Below are 10,712 nucleotides of genomic sequence, written 5' to 3'. Positions count from 1 at the left end.
AGCTTCAGATTAAATTCAGTCTTGTTCATTTATCACGAATAATATTCACACCAAATTTTTAAAAACTTTGCTTTTAAAATAGTGGAATAATTCACAATTTTGTATCCCATATTCATGATCAGTATCGAACTTCTAAAGACAGGCCATCAAATAATTGATGTAGCAAATGAGGAATAACACTTCTTTCGTCGACATCAACGCACGGCGAATAACATGAATACCAACACGGTCAATTTTTTTATCGACAGTTTTTTCAGATGAACAACTACCCTTTAACACACACTAACACATGACAAATAGCAAGCTACCATTTCATCGACAGTAATACAAGAGAAATGGGCACCCTTATTATCGAGAGTTTTGTACGATGAACAACTACCCTTTAATCAACAGTTACACATGACAAATAGCAACCTACCCTTTCATCAAAAGTAATTCAAGATAAATCGGCACCTTTATATTGACAGTAACAAACAACGACCAATAACCAACCAACTTTTGATTAACAGTATGACAGCACTGTTAATCAACCGCACTTTGATCATCGGTTTCAAACGACAAGAAAAAAAACACCTTTGGTTGTTAGTATCACAAGACGAGTAACCATCCTTTCATTGACAGCAAGAAATTACAGAAACTTCAATTAAAAGGAGTTATATTCTGAAAATTTAAAAACAAATCAGAATTTTTAGCATTGAACCTTATGGCTTACCATTGCGACGTTTGCTGAAATGAGCGACATAATATAGTATATTGCATAACATGGAAATGATTGGAAATACCAATTGAAAAAATATTGGAACACACTTTACTATAGTTACAATATACTCACTGTGGTGAATCAAGTAATTCACAACGTTTAGAATAAAATCTCATCAGCTTTGTTATATATTATATGTTAAGGCGAAGTGGATATAAGCCCTAAGCCGGGAATGTCACAGTAAATACCCTGTATGAGACCTGAATTACACATACATTTATATTACGGATTACCTCTGTCTGAATGTTTTTTTCAGTGAAGGTACGCCTATTTGTTAAACAGTCATGATGCAGCATAAAATTGAGAAAGCAAATGGGGAAGCATGTATATTCATTACATCATGTTTATTGTTATTTTGAGTAATCCATTTAAATGCATCTTTTTATCTTGACATATTTTTTTTTCCTTTAGGAAAATGATTTCAATAAAGTTTCATATTTTGTGTTTGTATGTGTGTGTGGCTTTGTTTTTTACAACACATATATTGAAAACCCTAACCTGATATGTTCGGCATACGTGAAGGATTTTGTTATTTGCTGTGGAAATAATTTTTTCGTGTATGTAATAATTTATAATAGCACTTTTAACATTAAATTTAAGTATATAAAGTGTAAATTGCGTGATTTTGTATTGAAAATGTATTCTTGACTGATGTACGTCATTAGTTTCCCTCTGTCAGCCTCTGACATTCCTTAGTGTTCTGTATAGCTTTTGACTACGTCACAGAGAAACCGGTGTTATGATGACGTTATAGGTTCCAATTGGGAATACAATCGTCGTATATACCCCGGCAATTTCCTGAATATATACTGACATCTCTGTGTTGTTATCCAATCACAAACCTCGACACATTTGTAATCCGTAATATATATCTATATATTTATTATTATTAATTTCTTGTGAGTTCAGATAGTTGACATGAACTTGATATTTCTTAGGCAACGGTAAAACATGAAGCATAAGAAAACATTCCTTGTCAGGATTAAAACTCGAAACAACGGTGTTGATCGTCAAAATAAAGCAGTTTAATAAACTTAATCTATCACAGTTCCGTTTCATAAGGATATTGTTGTTAATTCTTTTGTTCATCTAATTGTAACAAGTAGTGCCAGTTAAATATGTTATTGTTGTAATGTCGTGGGGACGTAATGATATTATACAGTTGTATCCGTTTTTCAACTTTCAGTTATTAAACGAAACGAAACATGTTCCTAGTCAACTGTAATGTGTCTCTGTCAAATTCTGCCAATGTAATAATTTCATCTTTATCTTCGTCCATGACTGACCAATGATGAAGCACTGTCATGTAGTCCATTTCTTACATCTAACTCAAAGCTTAGTTAATTCAAACTGTGCTATCGTACCTGTTCTTGAGAAAAAGTTCTAGTTAAGAAAATATATTTTGAAATATGAAAGATGTTCTTTATTAACTATGCAGAATATATTAAACATGATCAAGCCATTGAATTTCAAAAAGAACTTTATTCAAAAGGTATTTCTACTACCAGTGGTTATAGATTTTAAAGGTACAAAGTGAAAATCAAGAATACATCCGTTCGAGTTCATCCGTCACCGGAAAAAACTCGTCAATTATGCTTGCCTTTGTGACGTTATTTACAAGATAGAGGGGATCGCCTGTATCCCTGCACTATAAACGTTCACCAAGCGTATTAGTGGTCGTCACTGATAAACTAGAATTAATGTTCGTTTTGTAAGTACTTAATCACAATTCCCTAATGACAGCAGTGCTGATTGTCAATTATGAAAATTTAATTTGCCGATTAATTCATGCAAACAAGTGCTGAAAAATGTAGCATTATAGTTTTCCAATTACTCGCTCAACAATGGAACGGAACTGTCAATGCCCCTAAACGCACGATTATGATGTTCACTAAAACCAGAGTTTATGACGGAAATACATCCAATTTGAAATTTGTCTATCGACCAAAAGGAAGATGTGGTATGATTGCCTCTGAGACAACTCGCCGCAAGAGACCAAATGACACAGTAATTAACAACTATAGGTCACTGTTTGGCCTTCAACAATGAGCATAGCCCATACCGCATGACTATGCGGTATGGGCTATAAAAGGCCTTGAAATGACAAATGTAAAACAATTCAAACGAGAATCCTTTGAATCAAGCGCGACATTTTAAACAAAATGCTTTTGTAAAAAGTGCCAATCATCCTTGAAAATTTGTCTTAGAAATCAAGCTGTCAAAGCTTCATGGTTCCCTCGGACGATTATAATTTGACGATAACCATTGGACAACGAATATAATTGTTTATACTTTAAAAATGGAAAGCTGTAATAAAAAAAAAATCAAGAAATTAAAAGATCTCGTAATTTAAATTTACAAACAATTAAAATTTTAGTTGTAAAGTTTTGATGAGTGATTTTACATCTGCTTATCAAATGTCGACTTTTGGACATTTGTGTGCGAAAAATAAATGTTCTTGTATCGGTTCTTTCACGATTTTATATCGTGTATATTACTGTCAGTCGTGATATAAATATATTGATATGTTATGATGTTTTTACGCTTGACGGCATTCTGTGTGACATGCTTCATAAGTTTTACCTCTGCACTCCTAGTTAACTCAACATGTAAGCAATGAATTGATACCCGTTGAGGGGACCATTTCTAATAGACTAACTCTAAATAAATAAACAACAGCTTTGCAATTTGACGTTTACTACAGTTACTAACCAAAGATAAGGTGACGTCGCCATGTGACGTCGACCTTGGATACAATGTTACTTCCAAGGTCTTCTTGACATTCTCGGGGCCTCAAAAAACTACTTTACTTAGAAAGAAAATTGAAATACAATTTATAAATTACATTAAATTAGATTAAAATTATAATCAAACTGCCAGAAGAAATCAGAAAGCATCTCGGTGGGAGCATGGTACGACAAATTGGCTATTACGAGATCTTCGAAGAAGTATACATGAAGAGATACAAATCATGGAAGCTGGACAAGTATCACAGACAGGAAATGATATATCGTATGTAACCCTTTTCGCCGGTACTAATTCACAAGGAAAACACAACGCAAGTACTAGAAATGCAAAAAAAGCCGTGCATTTTCTGCAAAGATATTCATTCGCCCGCCAACTGCAAGAAAATACGCGATTTAGATGAACGCCTCACTATTGGTAAACGTAACAATTTATGTGTCAACTGCCTAGGTACACACCACATAAAAGAATGCAAATCGAATAGCTCATGTCGTAACTGTGGTAAACGAAAACACACTAGTTTATGTAATGAAGTTGAACACACCGCGAACCCCAACCAGAGAAGTGAAAATCGTTTCACTGACACGAATGATTCGAATCACAGTTGTACGAACGAAAGAACGACATCTACATCAACTTGAGTAAATCTTGTTAAGAATACAGAGATACAAGAAGAATCAACAATACTACACTCATCAGCACACTTTCACTCAAATGTATTGTTGAAAACCGCCGTGGCCCCCGTTTGGCCACATTGTCATTGCACAGATACGAACATTTTGTTTGATTAAGGTGCTCAAAGGTCTTTTGTAACGGAGAGTCTTGCGCGAAAATTAAACCCTCAGAGAGAAGGAGCCGAAAATATTCAACTTTCGTTATTCGGAGAAACCAGCACTTATACAAGGCGACTTGATAAATCCACAGTTTATGTTGAAACTGAAACTGGACATAAAATCCCAATGTAGGTGTTAATCTTTACTACAATAGCAACGCCGTTACAGAAACACATTTGTTACATTGACAGGGATAGTAACTATGTGAAAGAACTAAAGCTCGCACATCCATTTACGCAACAGGATACATTTGAAGTTTCACTATTAGTTAGAGCCGATTTTTATTGGGAAATATTTGAAGATAAAGTTGTACGCGGAAATGGACCCACCGCAGTCAAATCGAAACTAGGGTATTTACTTTCTGGACCGTTAAATTCAGAAAAATCACAGCTATCAACAGGCAGTGTTAAGTATTTTCAGTGTAATTATTTCACATAAAACAGAGGAAGACGACTTAGGAGCGTTTTGGAAGCATGAGGCTATAGGATTAGAATCTCCATAATCGCACGAAAAAAAAATGACTATATACGAAGTAACGAAGAATCTTCCATTGCAAAGTTAACTTGGAAACACGACAATGATTAAACAGAACATTAAATTATTGACACCAGTATTAGTGTAGAGTTTGTTCGGTCGCTACAAACTCGTTAGAATATTACAGTCTGCTACTGACACACGCGCGACCTCGGTCTATAGTTTATTAAACCATGCCGGTTATCAATCTAGGGATGAAATAAAAACAATTTGAGGTTGTTTGCCAATTGTATGTATGAATGAAAACTCTGTTTTGCCATGCTCGTTTTCCTACTTTGTGGTATTTAGATATCACTTGGTAATTTATATTTTAAAAGTTGCTGTAAAATGGCGTTATCACGAAAAGTAAAAGTCGGAATGAATAATCAATGTTGATCAATTTATCAAGAAACATAAAATTTGATTATAGTTAACATACATGTTTACATCTATAGAATAAAACAGAAAATATATAGTTCCGCCTAAGGAAACGTATCCAAATACATTCATTATAACGTTGGTGTAAATATATATTTCATTTAGTTTTCACAAATTTACAGAAACAAACGATATAACTGTCTTAATCTTTAAATATTATGTCACTGATAAATGTTGATAGTCAAAATAAGTAACGAAAACATCCTGGTAAAAACATAATTGTGTTTGATTGAGTGTTGTGCCTGTATTTATCTGAACGAGAAACCTCTCGTTTTTATAAAGAAATTCATTACTGGCGAAGAATGTTTTATGTACTACCGTATATCATGTTTTGTTGTTTTCTTTTGAATAATAAATGCATGTTAACATTTTGAACTCATAATTAATAAACCTTCAATATAAAAGCAAGGCTGACGACACCTTAATCCTAAACAGTTTTACTTTCTTGATTCACTACAGTGAGTATGTCGTAAATATAGTAAAATCTTCCTTTTGTCTTTTGATATAGCACACTTACTATAGATACTTAGTATTATCATTTTCTCTATTATCGATCATAATTTAAGGTATAAAGTTTAGCATTCAGTAATTTAACGTTCGATAATCACAACTGATGTGATAATATGAGCATAACGACGAGTAACATATCTGAAGCAGGATCTGACTACCTTTCCGGAGCACCTGAGATAACACCACGCTTTTTTGGGATTCATATAGGTCAGTCTTTAGTTTTTGATGTTGGGTTTTGTATACGTTTGTTTGTCTATTGGTCTTTTTTAGCCATGGCATTGTCTGTTTATTTTCGAGTTTGAGTGACTATCTAGTATCTATCTGCCCTCTTTTGCAGTTCTGTATTACTTTAATTATTAAGTATAACTTTGAGGACCTATACCAACTGCATGGTAAATTTGTATATCTTAATATTCCAAATTAAAGATCCAATATCTAATACATGTAATACATGAACTAAAAATTGGCATTCCGATTTATTCTTTATCAAAATCCAGTACTGGAAGATTCTGGTTTGCACTAGATGATAACTGACAAAACTCCCTTTACAATGATAAGTCAATTGTCTATATTCAATAATAAGTTATAATCAAAACTGTCTAAATAAAAAAAGAATAAGGGATAGGGTCAATGTCTTATGAATTTATGTTTATGGTTCATTAGTTGTTAACACATTTCAATTGTAAAAGATTTTTAAATAATCAAACGGACATTCTTAACCTGAACAAAATATTGATAGGATGTATTTTAATACATTTCAATAATTTCAGGTTATATTTGAGGGTTGAACGTTCGAATACTGTTAACCCCGCCCTAATCTATATTTACTTTCCACAATCTTAAATCATGTTATCAATGGTTGCAGTCGGTTGCGTTCTACTCTGTATTATTTATTTATAGTTAATTGTTTAAGCATCAATCGGACTACTGATTTTCTGAACCTCGTGTCGATGGTTTGACGTGTTTTATTCCCTGGCTTTATTTATTGTTTAATACCGTATTTTTTCGGTTGTCATAGGAACGGCAAATGGTGCTTGTTGCCATAAACCTTTTAATAAACATTGTGCAGATTGCGCTGGCGGGACACCTTGCTGTGGACATCCTTCTTGTAACATATTCTGTTGTGGATGTGACTGTCGTAAAGAGCCAACAAGGAAACATTGTTACGGACGTGGAGATTCATGCAGGTGTTACAGAGCCAATTACAGAGTAAAACGTCAAGTGTCATTTAAAATTTGCTACTACCGATATTTCTGCTTATGAAACGTTCACGTGTCTAGATATCAATAAGTAAGTAAAGGTAACACACATTTCTCAATACACAACTTTCGAGTTCAATGCATTTCCGTCTAAAACTCTGGTTTTTGTGCACATCATTCGTGCGTTTAGGGGCATCGTGACTTCCGGTGCAATGTTGAGCAATTTGTTGGGAAACTATGATGCTATATTGCACAAATTATTACGAAAATTGAATTCTTATAATTGACAATCAGCACTGCTCTCATTAGGGAATTGTGATTAAGTACCTACCGAACAAACATTGTTTCTAGTTTATCCTGCACAATGACAATCACTAAGGCGCTTGGTGAACGTTAAAGGTGCAGGGATACAGCCGATCCCCTCTATCTGGTAAGTGACGTCACATAGGCGCGCATAATTGACGAGTTTTTCCCGTGATGGAGAAACTCGAAAGTGGTCTATTAACATCACAAGTTATCATAATGAATATGATAGTATTTTCTGATTCTGTCCATCAAAAGCTACGTTATACTTATTATTAAATATGAATGATGCTTTCTATAGAAAATGGAAGAACTCATAGATTTAAAACAACCTGACAACGCCATGGTTAAAAAAGTCATCATTTGAAAGATAAGACATATTGTGGTCTAGGGATGCATCATCGGCTCAAAGCATGATTAATTAGACACTGGCGGATTAACAGTACGGTGTCATTCTGAACTAGATTGAACTTATCGTAAAGAGAACATCATTTGAAACTCGTTTATGCACCTGTTGATTTAGTAGATTATACCCCTAACAAATACTATTCGAACCTGGATGCTAACGTAGGACAATGATAAACACTTGATAAGTCACTTCGTCATCTAAAATTAAAAAGATCGAATTGGTGAACACATGTTCAAAACTCGATTGGGCACGTCTTGATGTATTAGGGTATTATTTAAAACACTGTGTCAAGTGATGTTTTATATTTTAGAAAAACTAATTGCCCTTGTCTGGTAAAGGTTAACTTGTTGTTTTGTCAGAAAATGCTTTCTGAAACTTATTATTTAAAAGGTTGTCTTTATATATAAATCTGATTTGTTATCCGTTAGTTTCCCAACGTACGGCAATGCTAGTATTGTAATTATTCTTATTTGTCATGCAGATAAATAAGTTCTTTTTTATATTCGTCTAATAATGTCATCTAGTTTTTCTACTTGTGAATCAAATATAATTTTAAGTGTAATTTAGGTAGCCTAAACATCTATTTAATTTGAAAAACATATTATTTGAACTTCATTTTTTTTTAAAGAAATGGGATGATGGAACAGTGTGAGTTCAGTAAAGCCTTGGAACAGATGCACATAACTGACAACATGATCGTGCTTCACCATTGGTCAGTCATGGATGACGATAGAGGCGGATCGAGTTATTACCCTGGAGGAATTTGACCGAGAAAAATTGTAGTTGACAAAGAGCATATCTCGATAAAACCAAATGTGAAGATTAAACAGACAGAACGTTCGTTATAAACTTTGAAATAAAATCCAAGAAACTATATTACATTCTACGTACTTCTTGAACTAAGTTTGCAGCATTATATTTTTTTCCTTTTACTAAATACTGACAAGTTCCTGCTCTATAATTTACACCGGCCATGTTACTCTCGTAAACATACGCTGATCTGACATGTCATATGACAAGGTATCATTCAGTAAGATTGGTATGTGGCTTTCGTGAATTCTAAGTCATTGCCATATTTATTATTTTACGTTACATACATATTCTACAACTGAATCGAGTGTGATACGACATTTATCCACTGGAGTTAAATTTTCAAATCTAAAACGTGAGGCTCGCCGAGCGTTTTAAATATTTTAAACTTCTATGTCTAGAGTGGATTGATATCGTTTACACGGGGTTTACATTTGTAGTTGTGGAATCAGATTCTCTAATGATTTTTAAACAAGATGCGGGCAAGCTTATCCCTTGTTTTGAAATGATCTGCACAAAGATGTGTTCTTCCTATGTGACGTCATCAGGCATGGTCACCTTTTTACATGCCGGTCACAATAGGGAATTCAGGAAAAGCAAGAAATTTTAACGTCATAATCGAGTTATGACCAATGAAGAACTGTGATAAAAAAAAACTGTACATTATGTGAAACAGAATAAACTGAACCATGTAAGCAATGTTATTGTGTCTCCATACGATTATTATATCGATAAGAAATTAAACAGATCTATTCTTCATTTGCCCATAACAGGTAATCATTTCTATAACCAGAAACAACACATACTCTACAACACAGCCACTGACTATATTCCTCACTTGGCGTCTAAATATGAATATGTGAATGGTGATGTAAAACTTTGAAAAATTAGACAGTACTAAATTGGTTTACATTTCGTTAATACTGTATTGCATTCATCCTTGAATTTATTGCTACATTTCCAGTTTGATAATATTTTCAAACGCAGTCTTTCCTTTTAAGCTATATTTTCTGTTTGTTTATTTTTTATCAAGTTTTGTTATCATGGATGCCAACTGGGTTTTATCTGGGGTTTTTATCAAGTTTGTGTTGCTAAGTCTTAAGTTTTCTATGTTTTTTTAAGTTTTAATTTTTTTATAATTTTCTTTTTAAATACACTGTTACACCCCGCGTTTGTGCTATTTCGTGGCGGTCAGTTTATTGGTGGAGGAAGCCAGAGTGCCAGGATAAAACCATCGACGTTTGATAGGAAAACTGACAGTTCTAGTCAATTAAGATTGTAGTAGAGTACAACCATACGAGAGGGGTTCAACTTCATAACCTCAGTATTGACTGGCTACAGTTGTAACTACTTAGACCACTCGACCACCGAGGACCTAGTTTTCCTATGTTGTAATGTGTGTACTGTTGTTTATCCTTTGGTCGTTTTCCCTTTCTGACATTACAGTTTCATGTTGTTTTCGAATTATGAGTTATAAGAACATACTACTTAACGTGTATTAACAATAACTCACACCTACTGACCTAATATTAAATATACACAGTTTCCAAGGATAGGAGATGGTACAACATATAAAAAACATGCTTCAAATTGTAATGCCTTAGTTTTAAGATTTTATACTATACTAGTATACAAGAAAATTGGAAAATACTAGAGGGACATTCAACCTCATAGATTAAAAAAAGAAACTACAAACACCATGGTTTAACAAGAAAATGACAAGTAGACAACGATACATCACAAAACATAACACAGAAAATTAACGAATGCATAACACAAACGCCATAAAAAAAAACTGGGGTTGATCGCAGGTGATTCCGACCCGAAAAAATTTCGGAAGGTCGCATTTGGTAAAAGATAACGGGACGTTAGTTAGTACACAGAGAACATGCTATTATCTGTGAACTGGATATTCTATAATAGTCAACCGAAACCGGATGGCGTCTGTAAAACTTACGAAGGAATTATTTTTACTTCAAAATTTGGTTTAATAGCTTCATGGTGAGCAGCAATTCTCTATAAAGAATTTCATGAATGGAAATATAAGCATTTCAGACGATACATACTGTGCATTCAGGGCTGCAGGAATGATGCTATATAGAAATGTAAAAAGTACACAACTGTGAAACGGAAATTTTTCATATTGTCGAACAGTTTTGTTTGTAACCAACCCTATAGGAAATAGATATAGA

The 10,712-nt window shown here is 33.7% G+C and overlaps 1 long non-coding RNA gene across 1 annotated transcript; it reads left to right on the top strand.

The window, feature by feature from the left end:
* Nucleotides 1-5,691: 5,691 nt before the first annotated feature.
* LOC139499031 (uncharacterized) lies at nucleotides 5,692-8,609 on the top strand. Its single transcript, XR_011658085.1, has 2 exons — nucleotides 5,692-5,747; nucleotides 8,339-8,609. It is a non-coding gene; the product is annotated as an uncharacterized lncRNA (long non-coding RNA).
* Nucleotides 8,610-10,712: the final 2,103 nt, after the last annotated feature.

The sequence above is a fragment of the Mytilus edulis genome, chromosome 12 (genome assembly GCF_963676685.1).
Source record: "Mytilus edulis chromosome 12, xbMytEdul2.2, whole genome shotgun sequence".
Lineage (NCBI taxonomy): Eukaryota > Metazoa > Mollusca > Bivalvia > Mytilida > Mytilidae > Mytilus > Mytilus edulis.
Note: the sequence above shows the minus strand (reverse complement) of the source record. Positions and strands in the feature narration are given on the sequence as shown.